This window comes from Podarcis filfolensis (assembly GCF_964270895.1).
Source record: "Podarcis filfolensis genome assembly, chromosome: 3".
Taxonomy (NCBI): domain Eukaryota; kingdom Metazoa; phylum Chordata; class Lepidosauria; order Squamata; family Lacertidae; genus Podarcis; species Podarcis filfolensis.
The window spans coordinates 17,490,741-17,513,834 of NC_139606.1; positions in this window are offsets into that span (position 1 = coordinate 17,490,741).

Sequence of the window (23,094 nt, forward strand, 5' to 3'; positions counted from 1 at the left end):
GACTAAATAAAATCCAACGGCCCCACCTTCTCGACCTCGGTGTTTCCATCCTGTCAGCATTTTGGGGCTTTCTTTCTCTCCGTCTGTTTCAATTGTGCGAGACCCAATTCAAAGCAAAGGGAGGGAGATGTCCTGTTTTTGCTGGAGAGGCAGAAAACAAAAGCTGTGTGGCTTTACAGGATGCATCCAAACATTCCACTGCTTTTCTCTCTCTTTTTTGTCCACCTCAGTCAGGGATTTTTGCATGAGGATGTCACATTTCATCAATGCCTAGTGGGATGCTGCCTTCGTTTTTTGCTTAAAGGTGCAGGGATGAGGAATGTTTTCACCCTAAGGTAAAGGTAAAGAACCCCTGGACAGTTAAGTCCAGTCAAAGCTGACTTTGGGGTTGCGGTGCCCATCTCACTTTCAGGCTGAGGGAGCCAGTGTTTGTCCACAGACAGCTTTCTGGGTCCTGTGGCCAGCATGACTAAACCACTTCTGGAGCAACGGGACACCATGACATAAACCAGAGCACACAGAAATGCTGTTTACCTTCCCGTCGCAGTGGTACCTATTTATCTACTTGCACTGGCATGCTTTCGAACTCCTAGGTTGGCAGGAGCTGGGACAGAGCAATGGGAGCTCATCCCATCACACAGATTTGAACTGATTGGCAAGCCCAAGAGGCTCAGTGGTTTAGACCACATTGCCACCCGTGCCCCTGTTTCATCCTAAGGACTGCCTTATAACATGGCAGCAACCACAGCAGACATTTAAAGCACTAGGACGCCACTTGAAACAGTCATAGTTTCCTCCAAAGAATCCTGGGAGCTGTCATTTGTTAAGGGTGCTGAGAGTCATTGGGAGGACCCTATTCTCCCCACCACCAACAACTAACATTGGCAGGATAGACATTTTTACACAAAAATAAAATAAAATACAGGGCGTTCGGCTAAAATTTCCTCTGTCCTCCTTTGTTCAGCAGGAGCCACCTTTAGAACTAGTCCTTCCCATGTGTAGAACTTCTATTCACTGAAGGTCTGGTCTGGATTCAATTCAGTATATTTACCAGGGACTAGGAAGGTCGAAGAATTGATGCTTTTGAATTATGGTGCTGGAGGAGACTCTTAAGAGTCCCATGGACTGCAAGAAGATCAAACCTATCCATTCTGAAGGAAATCAGCCCTGAGTGCTCACTGGAAGGACAGATTCTGAAGCTTAGGCTCCAATACTTTGGCCACCTCATGAGAAGAGAAGACTCCCTGGAAAAGACCCTGATGTTGGGAAAGATGGAGGGCACAAGGAGAAGGGGACGACAGAGGACGAGATGGCTGGACAGTGTTCTCGAAGCTACCAGCATGAGTTCGACTAAACTGCGGGAGGCAGTGGAAGACAGAAGTGCCTGGCGTGCTCTGGTCCATGGCGTCACGAAGAGTCGGACACGACTAAACGACTGAACAACAACAACAACAAAGGAAGGTAACAAGAGAGGAAGAGATGAACTGGTGTCAATGAAGGGTGTGTGTGTGCAGTGATGGCATCTTCCATCTTTTCCCATGCAGATTCAATCGCAATATGTGCTTGTGTTGTACAATTTCCATTTCAGATGTCCTTTGGACTTGTCCTCAAGATGGGGCAGACTGCACTGACTAAAGAGTTGATTGGTCGGATTGAGATATATATCTAGTATCTAAATGAAAAATCATGCCTGTTGAGCACCACCAGAGGGCTGTAAGGCTACAGCAATAATTTCTACACTAACATTGTGGTTGAAAGTGAGGGAGAGGCAAAGTAAGAGAAACACCAGAGAGAGCTTAATTTTCACAAACTTTACACCGGCCAAGGATCACAGATGCCTACACACTGTGCAAAAATAGGTCCCCAGACATCATTGGGAGATCAAACTTGTGGCATGGGGGAAGATAAGGAAACAGCCCCCTCCCCAACCCCAAACCAGAGTCTTTTCTGTTGGGGATAAATCAGAATGAAATTCCCAGGTGTCAGAAAAGGTTATTTATGTATACAACAACTGTGGCCTGTGTTTTGTTAGCCCCCAAATGGAAAATGACCGAGGTCCCAACAAAAGATGATTGGCAACTTAAGTTGACGGAATATGTACAACTTGCAGACTTAACATATAGAACAAGAAGAACATACGTCTAAAGAAGATTGGAAAACATTTGTTGAATATATGGAAAATAATATTTGTGCACAGCTGAAAACCCTGGCAGCATTAAGATAAATTCAACAGTGTAAATAATTTTGACGGATGTAATAATGGAAAACCGATTGGTATAGTTTGTGTAAAATATGCAGGGATATAAGATATGCAAAATGAACCATGGAAAGAGAAGAAGGGAAGTCATTGATATTTTAAGTATGTAAAATGTTTATTTGAAATTGTAAAACAGAAAATTTAATAAAATTTATATATATATATATATATATATATATATATATATATATATATAAAGGAACCAATCCCCTGACTGGATCCCATTCCTCATCCCCAATCCAAATGATGCCTCGCAGGAAAGCCTGTCTTCCCTGCCTTCTTCTAAAAACTACCTTTTAGACAAGATTTTTGGAATTCCACAAGAGAACTGCAGCAGGTCAATGTCTGCCAGTTGCAATTTCTGTTGTCACTGTAACACTGTGATAGCAGAAGCTTCATGGGTGTAGCCCCAGAGCTCTCAGAAAAGAACTGTGGTCTAATTGAGATATGTTCATCTTACCCCTGAGGGTCTGAGAGAAAAATATAAATAATGAAAATGCAGAAAAAGTACAACCCAGCACTCATTAACTCTGCAATATTACTTCCATGAAGACCCCCACAAAAGTAAAGCAGACTTGTATTTTTGCATATTCCATAACTTTTTGTATCCATTCTTCTTTCTCCAGGAATTCTTCTTCTTTCCATTTTTGAACACGTAACATTATTGCCGCTGTAGTCACATACATGAATAATTTTTTTATACAGTTTGGGTAGTTCTTTCCCTATAATTTCCAAAAGGAAGGCTTCTGGTTTGTTTGTTTTTTTACAAAGGTTATTTTAAACATCTTTTTTCAATTCATTATATATCATTTCCCAGTAAGCTTTAACCTTACTACAAGACCACCACATATGAGCAAAAGAACCTTCTTTCTCTTTACATTTCCAACACTTATTTGACTTGGATTTATACATTTTTGCCAATTTACTCGGTGTTAGGTACCACTGAGATAACATTTTCATATAATTTTCTTAGACCATAACATGCTGTAAATTTTAGATCCATATCCCACAATCATTCCCATGCTTCCATATCTATATTATGACCAATATCTATTGCCCAATGTATAACTGAGGATTTTACTTGCTCATCCTTTGTCTCCCATTCCAACAATATCTTAGGCGACACTTTTACATTCCATTCCATCAGATCTCTTTCCAGTTGTGTTGTTCTTTTTTTTGGGGGGGGGGGGTGTTTAAATGTATGGTGCATATTTATTCAGCCACATTCTACTGGGGGCTGGAACACCATTTTGTACAACCAACCAAGCAAATGTTTGGTAATACTGAATTGTTTGGTAATCAAATGGGAGAGCGCCATCCCTCTTTCAGCATACCTCCATTAAAAAGAAAAGGAAGGCATGGAGAGCTTGTCAGGCCCGGGAGATAAAATTGGACAGAGAGGATATTTGTAGGAAACTCCATCTGGAATCAATTAAATATCTGAAAATGAAGAAAAATGACTGAAACGTGTCAAAGGAATGAAAATGCATGAGTTGTGGCAATTTCTTGAGGCCAAGCAAGGGAAATGTGCCTTTCGCATGGTTCCCCGGCAAGCAACTTCCCAAAGCAAACCACTCTGTGTCACATGAAATGATTGCTTGCATTTTAAGATAACTGGTTTTTTGTTTGTTGCTTTTGCTGTGAAGAAAAGCAGTCGTTTTGCTAAAATGGGTCGGTTTTGCTGAGATTTTGTTGCCTTTTAAGCCACTGTTTTCGTGAGAAACCAATTTGCATTCTTGCGAGTGGTCCAGGTACAATAATCTAAATAAGTAAATAACTGCTAGGTTGGCAGGAGCAGGGACAGAGCAACGGGAGCTCACCCATCGCAGGGATTCGAACTGCTGACCTTCTGATCGGCAAGTCCTAGGCTCTGTGGTTTAACCCACAGCGCCACCCACGTCCCTGATAAAGTAATAATAATAAATAAATAAGACTAAAATGTGCATTCCACCCCGAGACCATTTTTATTCTATTTTTTCTTTCTTTTTTAAAATTGAATTTATATACCGCCCTATACCTGGGGGTCTCAGGGCAGGTCACAGAATAAAATCAAGATATAAAACCACAAAGTACATAATAAAAATAAAAACAACAACCCAATAGCAACCCCCCAAAAAAAACCACTATTTTTTATTCCATTCTAACTATCCAACCTCCCAAAATTTCAACACCTCTCGCAATGGTTTGACCCCTTTCTGTCATAACAGTACAAATTCTACAAACACCCTCCATATCTCCTCAAAATCATTTCTCCTGAATGCCATTCACTTCTACAGAGCATCACCAATATGCATCTGCTGAGTGAAATGGGCCTTGATAGGCCAGCTTTTGAAGCAGCGGCAAGAAGTCATAGTTATTGAGAGAGTGGCTTATCTCCTGTGGCCCAGCTTTTATCAGAAATTGGGCTGAAGCTCGATTTCAGGAAGAGTGGAGCTGTGTTGTTTTGTCTAGCAAATGCAGACAATCAACCAAGAATAAGAGAAAGAAAGATAAGTACTCCTTCACCCCCAAGGCAATATGTTTTGGAGTTTAAGATTTCAAAATACAAAGGGACTAAGCTACAAAGTTCTTTCCCTCTGTGTGAGAGTAGCTGCCAAATGCAATAAATTAAATGCCCTACCCTTAATATCCTTCCAGGAATTAAGAGTCTTCATTCTCCTCTAGGGCACTATTAATGGAAACGTTTGAGCCTGTTGAAAAGCATAGTAATAATAATAAAAGGCGCTGAGGTCCGTGCCACTGGTGTACAAATAAAATGACTCATCTCCATGATTTCAAAGTTCAGCAAACCACATCACCCTTGTGCCTGCTGCTGATTATTCTCAGAAATTAGTTTGTACAGTTCTCTTTTTGATTCCAGGTATGTGTTCCATTCCCCACGGAGCCAACCTTTGTGTACCATTTCCTTAGTAAAAGTCCCAATTTCTGGAGAATGTTATCAGCTTGAGGATACTGCTTTAATCACCACTTGGTTGCCTTGAGATGAATTGCTTTAGAGCCTCTCTATTTTATCCAAATTTCTTCCATGTTGACTTGGGAGGCAAATTTGAAGAAAACATTTTCTTAAAATTTCACTCTCCCTCAACTGATTTCTTTTCGAAAAATCACAGCAGTCATATCACAAGTATGCATGTGCAGCACCCTTTGCCCTATAAAAAGTGACATGGTGATATTCCCTTTCCTGGGACATCAGGAGACTTCAAGTTCTTCTCAAAGATAAAAGCCATTTGTTCTGAAATGCCTTCAGCTAGGCTCCTTTGGGACCCATGGGTGTGTTTTTTTTTTTAAAAAAAATGCTCCTGGAGCAGATTAAACACAGCCAGATGTGCTTAAATGTCTAAGTTTTGACTTTCATTAGCATTAATTTTCTTACGTTCCTTGTCAAAGTTTAATTTTTTTTTTTTTTTAAGAAAAAGAATGCAATCAAAGTAGGCACTGAGAATATAGTTTTTCCTTTGGGAAGAAGGGTGCGATATAAACTGAACAAACCAACCAGTAATGTCTTCGTCTTCTTTTTTTAAAAAAAATTTATACTTTTCAGATATATACATTTCATTGATTTTACAATCATTCTGACATTTTAAAACTTGACTTCCTTCCCCCCCTTTCTGCGGTTACTTAAATTTATTTTTAATATCTTTTCATATTCAAATTCACTTAACATTTATTTATCTACTTTAAATATTTCTACTCTTTTATAAAAAGTTTGCTATCTTGATTTCTTATTCTTCTGGTAAGTTTCACCATTTCTGCATAATCCATAAGTTTTTGTATCCATTCTTCCTTTGCTGGGACTTCTGCTTCTTTCCATTTTGGGGCAAGTAACATTATTGCCGCTGTAGTAGCATACATGAATAAGCTTCTGTACAATTTAGGTAGCTCTGTCCCTATAATTCCCAAGAGAAACCAGTAAATATCTTCTTGATCTGCAGAGGAAATACTTGCATCCTTGCAAGTATTACCTGTGCCAAGGTGTGGTCATTCCATGAAGCAAGCTCACCATTTTGTAGCTTCTTCCAGCTTTGCCATGCAGCCTGTGTGGAAGAGTGTGGATCCCCATAACTCTTGCCATTACTGCTGGTGGCACCATTTTAGATTGCCTGAACATGAAGTCTGAGGAGGCTGCCAATTGGGTTGGTGGGCTGTACAGACCAAGAAAGCCTGCTCTCCCCTTTCTCCTTTCCCCACTCCAAATAATCCACACTGTTTTCACCTGCAGGAGAAAAAATAAGGTTTTCTCATCTTCCCAACATCTTTTTCTCTGTGGGTGGGGAGAGGGTGGTTTTTCATATACTCATACAGTCAGTCAAAGGGGAGTGTGTGGCGCTGTGGTCTAAATCACTGAGGGCCTTCTGGTGGTTCCCTCCCTGCGAGAAGTGAGGTTACAGGGAACCAAGCAAAGGGCCTTCTCGGTAGTGGCACCTACCCTGTGGAATGCCCTCCCATCAGATGTCAAGGAAATAAACAATCATCTAACTTTTAGAAGTGTTTCTAACTTTTATTTTTTTAAAAAATAATTTTTATTAACTGGCCAATCACATCAAATTAAATCACATCACATAAATTCCAAATTACAAAGCCAAATTTTTAAATTTTGTTGGGGGAACCCATACTTCAAGATCCAAAGGGGGATTCAGATCATCTTCTTATTACTGCGTTAATGTCCAAATCAGTCCCAATCAGTCCAAACAAAATTCATAATTCTATCCAGTCTTATCTTGGTGTTTGCACATCATATCTTGTTCATATAATTTCTATTTTCCCTTTACAATCTCTTCTGTTAGTCTCCTTAAGCCGATAAGCAAAATAATAATCCTGTGTGGATTTCCCGTTCCTCCACTATCCTCCAGATGGTTTCCATATATCTCCTTCGTAGATAACATCGCTCTTTCCATCATAAATTTGGCATTTGTTGCTCTTAAGTCCCACCGAGAAGTTGATCCACGATATGTAAACAACTCTATTTCTCTCTTTCTCCTCCCAGACCCAAGAGCTCCAACAATGCCTCCCAAAATGGCAACGGCATTTTTAACTGCATCATTCCAAAACTCTTAGCTTTCCAGCTTCATCTTGAAACATTGCTTTGGTTCGAAAGTATATCTCCACACAGCCTTAAATCCACAGCTTAAGTCCTTAGTTTCTGACTCATTAGGGGAGGGGATTCTTGTTAAATCACATAAGAAAAAGGAAGGCAGGTTTTTCCCCCCCTCCCCCCTCAGTCATACCGTATCTTGACGTATCTTCTCATATTTTATTCTTGTCTTGTTATCAGAGATCTCTTCTGTCAGCAGTCTTTACTCCCCTTTTTCCTTGAAGCATGTGCAATTTATCTCGTCCAAATTGTTTCTTTTGAAGATGCTTGCAACTAGCGGCGCGAATCAGGGACGGCGTCTAACTTTTAGAAGTGTTTCTAACTTTTACCGTGTTTCTAATATTCTGTTGGGAGCTGCCCAGAGTGACTGGGGAAACCCAGCCAGATGGGTGGGGTATAATTTTTTTATTATTATTATAGATGGGCCTTTGGTCTGATCCAGCAGGGCTCTTCTGTTCTAAAAGTCGAAAGAGTCATCACCGATTACGGTATGTACTTTCATCCCTGTTGGTTTTTGTAGTGCCTTGAAAACTAAAAAACAAAACCTATTTGGTCAGATATGACAGTGGAACAAAGGGAAAGTGTGTGTGGCTGCCATAGGTCATGATACTTTAGTTATAGGACTTTCCATTTTTTCTTTTAAAAACTTAATATCGCCTTGGTCAATAAATTGCAACTAATGTTTTTACACCATCCAGAAATCTCGCATAGGGCTCTTTGCTTATTGGGAGTAATTTCTTGCCTCTTGTATTGAAACTGCTCTTCTGAGGCCAAGATCAACCATCTAAAGCTGAGAGGACTAAATTATGGCAACGATATCAGCAAAAAGAAATTAAGCTGGAGAGGAGGAACAGAGATACTATCCTTCAAATGCAAATTCTAATTCCCAGTATATGACACTAATTATTCTGGGCCAAATTAGGCATGAGGTTTGTAATGTTAAAAAAAAAGAAAAGAGATATCAATCACTGGTGGGCCTGAGTCGTAGCAGGAATTCAAGGGAATTCAAGGTGGAAGGGAAAGTTCACCTATTCTCCTGCTATGGTCCTGGTGAAAACAGTCCCCTCTTTAGCCAATATTTGCAACGGGAGTTAAGTGTTCCTTTGGGCTGTGGAGGCTTCTCTTCCAATGCAAAAAAAGATGCTTCTGAATGTTCAACTACAGCTGTGTACAAAATGCATTTAGCAAAAAAGAAGATCCCGATACTGAACAAACAAACAAAAATCTCATGCAAATACTGGATTCTTTGAGCCAGATTTGCATGTGAAGAGAAGATGCATTGATTTGCCAGGTGCAGCGTCATTCATTTTCCCCCTACGACAAACAGTCCTCGTTCTGATCTTGTTCTTATGTACTTCAGTGCCAAAATTGCAGTGATGGTACATTATGCATCAAAGGCTGAAAGCAAATTTCAGAAGGCTCCAAAAAACATTTCCTGGGATTTTGAAGCACGTTTTGGGCAGCTGGAGGGTAACAACCAAGTGCATTTTTTGGGGGGGGGGATGTTTAGGAAGAGAAGATATGTCCCACATTTGTAGCTCAAGATGACTTTTCAACAATAAAGAAATGTTCCAGATTGGGTTCAGAAAACTAACTGATGACTCGGAAACGGACGTCAACTCTCCGCCCCCTCTGTCAGATTGCAGTTGGTTCCCAGCTGCCCGGCCGCAATGCCGCCCACCAGGAAAGTTGACTGGACTTACCAAGCCCTGTTGACCCAGACGACCATCTCTGCATGACCCCCGTTAGGCTCTAAATTGATGACTGGAGAGGGCAAGTAATACTGATATATGGGCTAGACTGGTGCCCAGTTGCTGACCCTAACCCTGCAACCAATTACTGTATTGGCCTGAATATAAGCCTCACTCCTCCCCCCCCCCCAATTCCTACCTTGAAAAGTTAAAGTACGGCTTAAATTTGCGACCTTACAAAAATTGGCTTTTGTGAAATCGCTGCTGAAACAGACATGCGGTAAAACGGAACAGGTGTGTGTGCCTGCAGAATTTTAAGGGAGCGGCTTACATTCGGTTATTGTCTCTCCCCGCCTTGAATTTTAAAGGTGGGTTATATTCAGGTGTGGCTTATATTCGGGCCAGTATGGTAAGTTTACACACAAACACCATGCCTGCTCCCTTTTAAAATTTCCATTTAGTCATGTAAGTGCCCTAACAGTGCCATTGGACTCCTGGCCTTTCTGGGAATGAGTTTTATATGAGCAGCATCACAGACGCTAATCAGACCATATCACATATCAATACCTTTCTGCAGGAGACTGCAATGGAAAAGCAGATAATTGTTTTCTGCATAGGACCTTCAACGTTACGGTCGGTCCGCTATGATCAGCTTTCTTTGCGTCACATTCCAAAGTGATGGTATTGCTTTTGAAAGGTTCATAATTTGAGGCCCTGAGGAAAAGAAGGTAATGTTGTTGATCAAAAGAACAGCTATGCATGGATGACAGCATTGTGGCAGAAACGGGCTGGCTTTCAAATAAAATAAGCGGGTGCATTTATCTGGTTATTCTTTCATTAAAGTGGCATCCCGCTGGTCAATTTGGATTTTGCCTTGCTGTGTTTCTTGTCCTGGAAAGGCTCGTTCATGCTGCTTCCTTTTGATAACGTCAAAATGGCCGCATCTGTCCTGCAGACAGAACGGAACCAAACAGGCTTGTGACAAGTGCCTTCATGTTGTGAATCAGCAATACCACAATGGCTAAGAGAGTTCTAGGTTCAAACGACTGCACAGTCCTGGTGAGTCGTATTTTGGGTAGCCTGAAGTGAGTGATTATCACTCAACGTATAAAAATGGAAAGTCATCTGGGAAAAGTGAAAGGCAAAACAATTAAGCATGGCAGTAACCTCTGATTCAAAACCTTCTTGTCTAATTGGCCTGTTATGTACTGAGTTGAATAGGATCCAAACTGCAGCAGTCTGATTGGTCCTAGAACAATAGGATCCAAAAGGCAGCAGTCTGATTGGTCATAGAACAATAGGATTCAGAATGCAGCAGTATGATTGGTTGGCAGGAACCACCCAATCATGCTCCAGATAGAAGTGAATCCACAACCTGATTGGCTTACAGTAGAATTCCGGAATTAGCCAATCATGTGCAGCCCATTGTGTAAATAATGTATATAAAGCAGATACCTTGAGGGGACTTTCATTCATTCCTCCTCACCACTATGAGCTGAATAAAGAGCATGAAATCACTTTGAGACTCTGAGTATATTTCATGGCCCATCTGTGTCCATCTTTCAAAGAGGTCGCTGCTCTTGATGAGGTTACGCTTCCTCTGAAGGAGCAGGTTCATAGCTTGGAGGTCCTCGTGGATCCTTTGCTGTCGCTCAGGTGGCCTTAGTGGCCTGGAGTGCCTTCCATCAGCTTCGGCTGGTGGCCCAGCTCCCCCCTATTTGGACAGGGATAGCCTAACTATTGTTGTCTATGCTCTGGTAACCTCAAGGTTAGATTACTGCAATGCGTTATATGTAGGGCTATTTCTGAAGACGGTTCAGAAACTTCAGCTGGTGCAGAATTCAGCGGTCAGGTTGCTCACCGGAGCAAGACAGTTTGAGCATATTACACTGATCCTGGTCTGACTGCACTGGCTACCAATTAGTTTCCGGGCCCTATTCAAAGTTCTGGTTTTGACCTATAAAGCCTTAAATGGCTCAAGACTGCAGTACCTCAAAGACTGCCTCTTTCCATATGAACCTACCCGGACCCTGAGATCATCTTCTGAGGCCATCCTTCATGTGCCTCCTCCTTGAGAGGTCCGGAGGGTGGCAACACGAGAATGGGCCTTCTCTGCAGTGGCTCCCCATCTGTGGAATGCTCTCTGCAGGGACGTTCGCCTGGCGCCTTCATTATACACATTTAGGCACCAGGCAAATGTGTTCCTTTTTAAACAGGTCTTTGGTTTATCCAATTTACATCCTATGCCCTTTTAAGATGTGTTTTTTGTGGGGTGGGGGCTATTGGGGTTTCTTATTTTTTATAGATATTTTGTGGTTTTTTATCTTGATTTTATTCTGTGAACTGCCCTGCGACCCCCGGGTATAGGGCGGTATATATATTCAATCATCATCAACAACAACTCATACTTCTCTCCCTACCATATCAATATACAATCTTTGGCTTTTTTGCATAGTGCTGTAAGTATCTTGGCTGCAATTCGAAGCACACTTACCTAGTAGTAAGTTTCTGGGAGCAGACATGCACAGATTGGATGTGTACATGTGTTTGGCTAGCATGTATTCAGTGACTCTTGTTTACATGGCGGGCTCATGTCATCTATGGACAGAGAGTCCATGCTGCTTGCTGTCCGACTTCAAGTGGATTTCCATTTCCTTCATTTGGAGCAGCCTTCACACTGTGTTAAATGGCAATCTGCAATGAACCAATAAGAAAGCAGTTGGCTGCTGTGATGGAATAGCCAGCTGGTCCCATCAACATGATAATGTTTTTGATAATAACCACACCATATGTTGTATTTTATCTCTGCTGATGCAGATATGCATGGCAAAGGGCTATGAATCACTCCACTATGCCATGTAAGATGAGCACCACGCACCAGTTTTTCAGATAACAATATATACTTTCAGCAGCTGAAGCAGCAAGTGTCATGTGATAAAACACCCTGCAGGACACTTTGTGCAGGCATAACTTTAGAAATCTGAGCTGAAACTAAATTGGTCCAAAGAGCTTCCTTTCTAACCTTGAATGCCAAGTATTCTCCTGATATACCATCAGAGCTCATATATTCATTGACTATTGAACATCTATATTTGACACTCAACAATAATTAATGCCAGTGTCTGAGATTTGACAGTTAATCCCTTTGCGATTCTTGATGCACTCTTATTTGGTCTTTGGTAGTGTTGAAAGCTGACATGCAATGGCTTAGAGCACCACCTTTTCACATTTTCTATCTACCCCAGAACACAACTTCTGTACTGACATCTGACTCTATGTTTGTCATAAAATTGCTGCATTCAGATAGGATGGGGGAAAACCTAGGTGAGTTTTAGGCTCAGATGCTCCCCTTTCTCCTCTCTTCTTCTGGCAGGCCACGAGGAGATTAAAAGGCTAGCTTTGAGCCTTGTCACAATCCATTGTGAACTGAGAATATGTTGACAAATACACCCAACATTTCAATTGTTACATATTTTATTTAACAAAAATTATATACTGCTTGTTTGTAGAAGAAGACCTCAAAGTGGCCAGGACTAATATTATTGGTCCCCAAGCTACCTCACAACAATTCCTTTCATTATTGAATCCTCAACTGATGAGCCAAGGGTTCCCTAGAAAATGATTTCACTTCATTGAGTCTCCTGAGAAAGCAAATACCACAATTTTTCAGCATGGGACTTGTGTTCATGGTATACTGAGAAATAGGAAATGCTAGGTTCTGGAGAGAAATTGGAATTGATGACTGTATTAATTTCTCAACCAGGGTTGAAAGCCAGAGGCTGGTGGGGAGATCTTGTTCCTCATAATAGTAGCCCTACTATTAATTTCAGTTGAATTTAAATAAGACCAAGGCATTTAACATCCAGCTGAAATAGAAATATCCCAAATCTGGCATTCTTTCATCATCATCATCATCAGAAGAGTTTGGATTTGATATCCCGCTTTATGACTACCCGAAGGAGTCTCAAAGTGGCTAACATTCTCCTTTCCCCTCCTCCCCTACAACAAACACTCTGTGAGGTGAGTGGGGCTGAGAGACTTCAGAGAAGTGTGACTAGCCCAAGGTCACCCAGCAGCTGCATGTGGAGGAGTGGAGACATGAACCCGGTTCCCCAGATTATGAGTCTACTGCTCCTAACCACTACACCACACTGGCTCTCCTATGCAACTTTAGTTATGAGTAGTCTCCATGGACTTTAGTGGGACTTCATTGGTGTGTTTGGAACCATGTCTTTCAGAAGCATACAATTTCTAGCTCCAAATGAGGTGGTAGGTGGAAATTTCATATTTTGCACTAAGCTCTCCAAAATGCCAGGGCTGCATTTGAAACAGAGCACCGCTCTCAGTACGATTCAATGGACCGTCTAAACAATTCCTCTGAAAATGTGCTTTTCAGCAAGTAACCACAGCCTCATTGCAAACATGTTGAAACAGGCAAAAAGCCTCACAGAAAATCACGACTTTCCAATGAGCTGGAACCAGGCACTTCTCTGGAGATTATGCACCGAAGCTTTACATACATAAATATTTCCTGACCCGAAAGCTCGGTAAACAAGTTTTAGCAACGCTAGTTGTTCATATCATAGTTCTAAAAGATACGAACCATGAAGGCTGACAGACTGGCTGCAGTCCAGTGCACATTGAAGCACATTTGAATACCACCCAATGTGAAAGTGCAATGATTCAACATTTACAATTATAAAGCATCTCAGAGATTAACAATTAAAAGTATTGTGACATGGGCAGGGGAAGAGAAGGAGAAATGGAGCATATTTAATCCAAAGAAGCACTGGTAACATAATACACTGTCATGTTCTCAGGCTGCTAGGTCTACCCAAAGGCAGGCCTACTAATATTGTAATATAGCTCTATGTGCATGCTATGGTTGTCATGATTTCCTGGATCACCCTCATCACAACAGGGGAGGGTGGGAACCTGTGATAGTCTTCTTCGTCTTTGGCGATCACTCTTAGCCAAGTAAGATTGTCTTCTGTAAACACAGTTTTAGAAGTGAGTCCATAAGTGAGTGTGGAGGCCAATTCTGGATCCACACGCCCTTCCACAGTGGCGGCATAAGTTTCCGGGTGGGAGTTGATCATGGTGAGGGTTTGCCAAGCGTGCCTTCCTCTTAGCACATCTCTCTCTTCCGTCCTGAGTTCGAGCGTCTTCAAAACCCATGACACCTTTGGTAAAGGCTGTTCTCCAACTGGAGCGCTTGCAGGCTAGTGTTTCCCAGTTGCCGGTGTTTACACTACGTTTTTAAAGATTTGCCTTGAGAGAGCCTTTGAACCTCTTTTGTTGACCACCAGCATTACGCTTTCCATTTTAAAGTTTGGACTAGAGTAGTTGCTTTGGAAGACAATAATGTGGCATCTGCACAACATGACCAATCCAATGAAGTTGATGTTGTGAAAGTACTAGGGACAGCACTAATAAAATACTAAATTTTCGCATGGGTTTTCTCTCTGGCGATAGCAATAGTTTTGGATTAGGATTGGCTAAGCAGTGCAGACAGATGATTGGCCAAATAATGAGAAATTGAATGGTCTGTCCTCTGGGATCTCTCTAAGTTGAAATGGAAGGAACACAGAAAGAGTGTGGTTTTGAGAGAGGGAATTTAAAAGTTTGCTGTGGTTATGAGACTTCAAGATTTGAAAAAGACTTGTTAGAAAATAATACAAAATTACTGTCTAAAATGTATAGACTCCTATTGGAATGGTATACAAAAGATGAAAAGGTTAAATCTGTAATGATACACTGGGTGAGGGATTTGGGGCATAATATTCAACTTTCAGTTTGGGAAACTCTTGGCATGCTGTATGCCGAAAGAAAATTATATGAAAATGATGTACTGGGTTTATTTGACTCCTAGTAAGTTAGCAAAAAATGTATAAGACAAGCACAAATACCTGTTGGAAATGTAAAGAAAAAGAAGGTACCTTTTCATCATATGTGGTGGACGTGTAAGATTACGAAAGCATTTGGGGAAATGATAAATAATGAACTGAAAAAAACTTCAATAAAAATGGGGGAAATTTATAATTTATCTAGGAGACCATTGTAAACAGATGAAAACATTAGCAGGATTTTAATAACACTTGTTACGTAGCGAATATCATGGACAATATGGAAAAATACAATATATGGATTGTGAAATAATATGCAGTTAAGAGGGTGTACAATAGGACCCACGGAAGGAAAGGTGGGAAGTCCAGAGATCTGGAGAAATCTAGAAATAAGGATATGTAGTTTGGATTGTTATAATTTTATATTTGTAAAATCAAATAAAAATTATTATATAAAAAAATAAAAGTTTATTGTGGCTTTGGCCCAGTAGATCTAATGCCCAAGACTCCATTGGATATGTGCTAAAGTATCTTCACCACTGCAGAAATCCTGGCCATCCCAAAAACAGCACTCCCCAAGGTATCCTGGCTAACATAATCAGCTCCTCCATAACACCTATTCTCCTGTGTTCTAGCTCTGCTTCCTTGCATCACTTCTTCTCTGCAGATGCATTTATCAAATGACTCTAATAGGTGGCTTCTAATTACATACAAATAAAAGCAAACCACCTCATTAATCTTCTCCTAAAGGTCTGTTTCTGGAGCCATGCATCACTTCTCCACAGTAAGCAAGCAACAGGCAACAGTCTATATTTGAGGACTTGAAAATAAGGTGGCTCAGGGTCAAAACTGATGTGACACAGAAAATGTGTTATCTGATGAGTGATCAGCCGTAATAGGCTCCAATTTTGACCTGGGTTGCAACTCTGTCTCTGCTTAACTCTCCCCTCTCCACTGTTTCCTGCGCCTAAGACTGCAATCCTAGACATGTTTAGTAGGGAATAAGCCCCACTGAACATAGTGGGAGTTACAGTACTTCTGAATGCACTGTAATTGCCTCATTCCCAAAGCTGCTGTTAGTTGTACTGGGGTGTGGATGTGTCAGGGACTGGGAAGAGGAGGAGTGGTGGAGACTGCCTCCCCATCCTGACCCTTCCAGGGAGGAGGAAGAGGAAGACAGTATAGATTTACAACAGGGGTTTGAGGGAGGTCGCAGCTCAGAGGCAGATGAGGGAGAAAGCTAGGAAATCGTGGGAGAGGAAGAGCAACACATGGCTGACACATTGTCATTAGAAAGCATTGCAGACTCTCCATCTCGCAGAACCCAGCGAGCCTTAAAAGTAGGAGAGCAAAGAGCTCAAAGAGCAGCACCCATGGAGGAGGTGATGATGATGACGAATGAGGAAGTGGGAGAGGCGGAGGGGTGGAGATCCACTCGGGACAATGCCATTATCCAAGAGACTGGGTTCTACAGCCTATCTCTGTAAAGATTGAAATAAAAAGACACTTGTCTTTATACTTTCCTGGGCAACCAGCCAGGAGCCGCTGACAGCATCCTGACAGGATGGGGCAATTATTGTCACCTATATTTGTGGGATGTAATCCATTAGTACAGTCAAATGCAACATTCCTGGTGTCCCTAGAGTGGGCACAGGCAGGGGGACATCCAGTCAGTGTAACTTCCTGTTCCACTGGTCTGGAGCATCCTCCCCCTGCATGTGATCTGGGAGATGGGCATGGCTCTAGCTGACTCCATAAAAGAGCAGAATTTTGCAGCCATTTTCTCAGTCTCCACTTTGTCTGTTTTGTCTTTCTATTGTCTTGCTGTTCTTTTGCTACCATGCTGCTCTCCTGCAGCCAATTTGTTGTGTTAATGTAATTTTGCTGTCTGCTGGCTCTCAGCCAGCAGCACGAGTTCATTCTCCCTATGACATCAACTCAAAGATTCTTTGTGTAACTACCAAGTAAAGCCTGCTTTTTAAGGGATCATATCGTGAACTGAAATGTGAATAAACTTTTTGTTACTTTACTCAGAAAGACTTGTGTCTTTATTCTTTTAAGAGGGATTAAAGGGGACACCAGGAAATAATTTTAACTTAGAGATTCAAATGAATCTGCAAACTAGCTTTCAGCTATATTGAGGAGAATCTGCTCTGCTACATCACTTACTAGCATAAGTGAAGGAAGGATAATATTTATTCAATATATCCTTTCCTACTATCCTTAACATTCCCACAGTATTTCTCTTTAGAGGACCTCATAACCAGTTTTGAGGGAAGGTGGTAATTTGAATGGGAAAACAGCGCTGGGGAAAGTCTAAAAGTGTCTCTCCTGGGGTTGCAGGTATGATCAAATCCAGAGCCTCCTGCAGGCACTTTAATGTTATGTAATGTGTTTATTGTGGGGATGCGGGTGGCGCTGTGGTTTAAACCACAGAGCCTAGGGCTTGCCGATCAGAAGGTTGGCAGTTCGAATCCCCGCGACGGGGTGAGCTCCCGTTGTTCGGTCCTTCCTCCTGCCAACCTAGCAGTTCAAAAGCACGCCAAAAAGTGCAAGTAGATGATACACCACTGGAACATCATGGCTCATCTTGTCAAGTCTAAGATGCAGGTCAGATATTGAAAGCCACATACAGGGCAACCCACATGGATAGCTCAACAAACAGAGCTCTGCCTCCAATTTTAAGCAAACCATAGTTCCTTGTGGCAGCTAAACTGGGGTAAATGTGGTTAGTTCAGATTTATGGAGTGAAAACAAACCCGGGTCAAAGTATTCTTTCATACTTCCCTAAGTTCAGATGCCACAGGGATCTGTGGTTCATCTGAAAGCAAAATAAGACACTTCTGATTTCCAGCAGCACATGGAAGATGAGAGAAGGAAGAGGTTTGCACACAAGCCCAATGCACCTTGTGGCTCATTAGCATAGCAGCAAACCATGGTTTTCCATTCTATCTGAACTAAGTATATGAGAGCTCTTGGTACTTGTCCAGAACATTTTCACTCCTATCTACTCAAAACCAGAAGGAAAGCCTGACTTGGAAGCTCTTTGGAGTGCAAGGGCTGACTTCAAGCAGTTTACTTCATTTTTCAGAGATGGATTGTGGCATCCCAACCTTATATCCTTCAGTTTACCATTTCCACTGACAGCTTGAGGGCTGGACTCACAGAAAAGTACCTATCTCTGTGTTCATAAAGTGGTTCTGCATAGCTTGTAGGGCTGGGAGGAGATGACAGTCTATACAAATGCATGCCAGTGGGCTGCAGATGTCTAGACAAGTACAGGTATTTAATGTGCGGTTCTTAATGCTAAACACATTGTTGACCTCAAGTAGTAAGTGTTTAGCAAGAGAAAGGAAGAAAAAAACCTGTGAGAGAAGGACATGTGAGCAAATCAAGAAACTGTTTATCAAACTAAGCCTTGGAGAACACATCTCATTAATCCCTTTCCAGCCCAGTGAATTTCAAAATAAAACAAGAGACTTGGAAGTTAATAATTCTGAGCTGAAATATATATCTATAGTACATTGCAGCCTCTCCTCTTGGCCCCAGGTAAATGACTTGAAGCAATATTGTATGTACCAAAGAGGAACAGAGGGAAATTATATTTCCTGTCATTTTAAACAAACGCAGTGTAATTTGTTAAAAGCAATTCTTCTCTGCTTCACATTTTCATTTTATATTAGGATCCTGTTAAGTTTGTGCTTGACTGCTTATCCATCACAGTGTGAAATTGGGGAGAAGCACATTTTTCCCCTCCCAGATTAAATTGCATTGTTTTTCCTCCCCTGTGTGGCTCCTTAATTATGATCAATTAGGCTCTTTAGATAAATTACGACGAGTCTAGTATGCATGGCAACCACCAAAGGGCGTACAAGAGCCTTTCCAGAAGTCAATTTCATTAGCAACCTGTTATGGAGAAATATAAAATGTTGCAATTAGTGGTGTGCCAAATTGTCAACAAGCTCACAATGTCCAGTGCAAAAGTTGCCACTCCAGGGAGGTGCTTGGAGGGGGCGAGTGGGGACCTCATTAACTTTCACTCTTTTGTGCATTTCTGTTCCCAGTTGTTTTCGACCATTGCTGCCTAGATTTGCTTTGGAGGCAATTTATTTTACATGAAATGGTTTCTTCACTGTGTGATCCCAGGCAGTCCTAGATGCCATGGTGAGCAGAAGGCACTGAGTAGCCGGTTGGATTTCGCTACATGATTATAAAACAGGGGAGCGGGGGGAGAAGCTCTTGGGTTGGAATATGTGAAGGAACAGGGAATGTGGTCGATTGCCAGGGCAATGAGGCTGATCTTATCTGTCTCGCCATGCTGCAGACTACTGATTTCTAATGTGTGCTAGGCTTCAAGGAATCGACTTCCTCCCCCTGTGGCAGCAGATAAGAGGAACATCGGAAAAGGAGTCTTCTTACCAGTTAAAAACTTTAACAATCACAGTGAGAGAACAAAGAACACATCTCCTAGACATGGCGGTGCTCCCAATTAAGGATACCACTCCTTTTTGTCCCTATTAAGCGACGTCACTCCTATGTCTTGTAATCTGAACCTGTCTCCTCTGTGCTTTCTGTTCTTTCTGTTCTGCCACTTTCTGAGCTCTCCATGACTTGCTGTCCAGAGACTGTCAGTGTACTGGACGAAGCAAAGATCACCAGTGTTGAAGCAATGATTCTTCAACATCAACTTTGTTGGACTGGTCATGTTGTGTGGATGCCTGATGATCGTCTTCCAAAGCAACTGCTCTACTCCGAACTTAAAAATGGAAAGCGTAATGCTGGTGGTCAACAAAAGAGGTTTAAAGACTTTCTCAAGGCAAATCTAAAAAAATGTAATATAAACACCGACAACTGGGAAACACTGGCCTGCGAGCGCTCCAGTTGAGGAACAGCCTTTACCAAAGGTGTCATGGGCTTTGAAGACACTCGAACTCAGAACGCAAGGGAGAAATGTGCCAAGAGGAAGGCACGCTTGGCAAATCTACACCGTGATTAACTCCCGCCCAGGAACCAATGTCCCCACTGTGGAAGGACATGTGGGTCCAGAATTGGCCTCCAGAGTCACTTACGGACTCATTGTTAAAACCGTGTTTATGGAAGGCAATCTTACTCTACTACAAGTGATCGCCAAAGAAGAAGAAGGAATCTGTTAAGCCTCTCTCTTCCAGTGTTTCTTCTCCTACCTGTTCTCCAACCAGTATTTCCCAGCTTCTGCCTTCTGAACTATGCCCCTCTGCAAACCACTGTTTCAAATCTATACTGTCCTCCTGCTCCTGGGAAGATTCAGGATCCGGAGCAGGAGCAGGGGGGTGGAGGCACCCACCATTCCTCCTCAGTGTAGCCCTCCCCAGCACAGTCCCTGACATCTGTGAACTTGAGAATTGGGGAAGGGGATGTGCGCCCGAATGTGGGTGTCAATACATTTCCTTATATGAAGGGGGATGTTCATACAAAAGAGCATCTGAAGTTCATATATCCATCCATATTTTCCCCAAACCAAATACTGGACTGAGAAAAGAAAACTTGCTTGATTTGCCAACAGGGATGTACTCTTAACTTTCCCTGGCATGGTTTCTCATTTCATACAATTACAGATTCCTACAAAACAGGATGTAGATAATTGCAGTCAAACATCTATGACTTAAGTAGCCAGCTGAGCAGAACACAAGCCTGAAGCTGTTTCATTCATTTTAACCCCCTATCGTCTTCCTCCGTTCTTTTCAATTTTTGCAGGTTTATTTCTTGTTGTTGCTTATTCTTATTGTTAACAGCATCCTTAGCTGAACCAGGAAACCAACATTTACTTTGTGCATCTAGTTTAAATATGCTTCAATGAAGTGGCGTTATCAGAGTAATGGCGAAAATTTCCCTTGAAGCCATGAACACCATCCTATTTGAGAAAAGGTGTCCCTTTTATTCTTTGCTGATTGTTGCTTGGTTACAGGAAGAGCTCTGAAAAACTGGTAACTTTTGCTCAAAGAATGTTCTTGATTACTACAGACTGAATAGTACAGAAAATTGAAAATTGCAAGAAAGCTTTGGGGAAAGATGTGCAATTGACATGGAGGTGTTAAGTATTTAGGCGCTTCAAAGGGGAAAACTTGTTCCTAGTGTTTCATGAGAAAAAACATCCTGAATGCTTTATCTCTAAAATGTAAATGAGAAATCATCAGAAAAACTACTGTTATGGGTGATTCAAATATTAATTGAAAAGAACACAAAACATTGCAGGAGCATTTTAGGTAGGAAAGAAACCCTATTACCACAAGCTTCAGCTAACAAATATTATGGAAGAATACTGAGCCAATCTGGGTTTTCTCCCCACCTTTCATCACACTGAGTGAAGTCAAGTTCCTTGAAATATGAAGAAATGTCAAGATGTTTCGCTGGCAACAGCAATCGGCTGAGGGTCAAAACAGAGCAGCCAGAGAAATTAGCGAGATAAGGAATATACTTGATTGTATGCCGTTCCTGCCAGGAGTTGACGCTGTGTGAACACATTGCCATGGGTTAAAGACTTGGTAAGCTGCCCTAACAAAGAACCGACTGAAGCGAATGATGAGAAAATCCCATGTGGAAACACTAAATCAAGTGAGAAAAGGATTTTATTTTGCTAGACGGCACTTTTACATACATACTACCATTGTGTTAACCAAACAACCTTCACATTTAGCTTCCTATAGCTTCTTGATGGGGTTACACTTCCTCTGAAGGAGCAGGTTCATAACTTGGGGGTCCTCCTGGATCCTTTGCTGTCGCTCGAGGTTCTGGTGGCCTCAGTAGCCTGGAGTGCCTTCCATCAGCTTTGGCTGGTGGCCCAGCTATACCCCTATCTGGACAAGGATAGCCTAACTACTGTTGTCTATGCTATGGTAACCTCCAGGATAGATTACTGCAATGCGTTATACATAGGGCTGCCTCTGAAGACGGTTCGGAAACTTCAGCCAGTGCAGAATTCAGTGGCCAGGTTGCTTACCGGAGCAAGACGGTTTGAGCATATTACCCTGATCCTGGTCTGACCGCACTGGCTACCAATTAGTTTCCAGGCCCAAGTCAAAGTGCTGGTTTTGACCTATAAAGCCTTAAACAGCTCAGGACCACAATACAGTGGTACCTCAGGTTAAGTACTTAATTCGTTCTGGAGGTCCGTACTTAAACTGAAACTGTTCTTAACCTGAAGCACCATTTTAGCTAATGGGGCCTCCTGCTGCCGCCACGCTGCCAGAGCACAATTTCTGTTCTCATCCTGAAGCAAAGTTCTTAACCTGAAGCACTATTTCTGGGTTAGCGGAGTCTGTAACCTGAAGCGTATGTAACCTGAGGTACCTCTGTACCTCAAGGACCACCTCTTTCCATATGAACCTACCCAGACCCTGAAATCATCTTCTGAAGCCCTTCTTTGTGTGCCTCATCATTGAGCGGTTTGGAGGGTGGCAACACGACAATGGGCCTTCTCTGCAGTGGCTCCAAATCTGTGGGATGCTCTCCTTAGTGAAGTTCACCTGGTGCCTTCATTGTACACCTTTAGGCTCCAGGCAAAAATGTTCCTTTGCTTAATCCGATTTACGTCCTATACCCTTTTAAAATGTGTTTTTTTGGGGGGGGTTATTGGGGTGCTGTTTTTATTTCTATTAGGTATTTTGTGGTTTTATATCTTGATTTTATTCTGTGAACTGCCCTGAGACCCCCGGGTATAGGGCAGTATATACAATGGTGGAGCTTCATGCTCTGGCACCAGGGGGGTGGAGAGCAGGTGGGGGCAGGGCTGGCACGCGTCCTGAGGGTGTGGCACGCCGCTTGAGGGGGCGTGGCCCCCAGCACGGGGGGGGGCAACCGCGATGGCACCCCACTGGGATTGTGCTGTCGGGGGCGGTGCACTCCCCCCACATTCCTCTTCCTCCGCCAGTGAGTATATAAATAAAAAAGATGTAAATTTGTTTATGTATGCCACAACGGCAGCAAGGATATTTCTGGCCCAGAAGTGGAAGCAGCAGGAACCTCCAACACTGGAAGAATGGCGGATTAAGATGGTGGAATACACAGAGTTAGCAAAGTTGATGGGGAAGATCCGGAATCAGCGCAACAAACTGTTTCAAAAGAACTGGAGCAAATTTATATTATATATGAAAGAACATTGTAAACATGTGAAAACGTTTGTAGGCTTGAGTTGAAATGGTAATGTGAACGTAAGGAACTGAATTACATTTA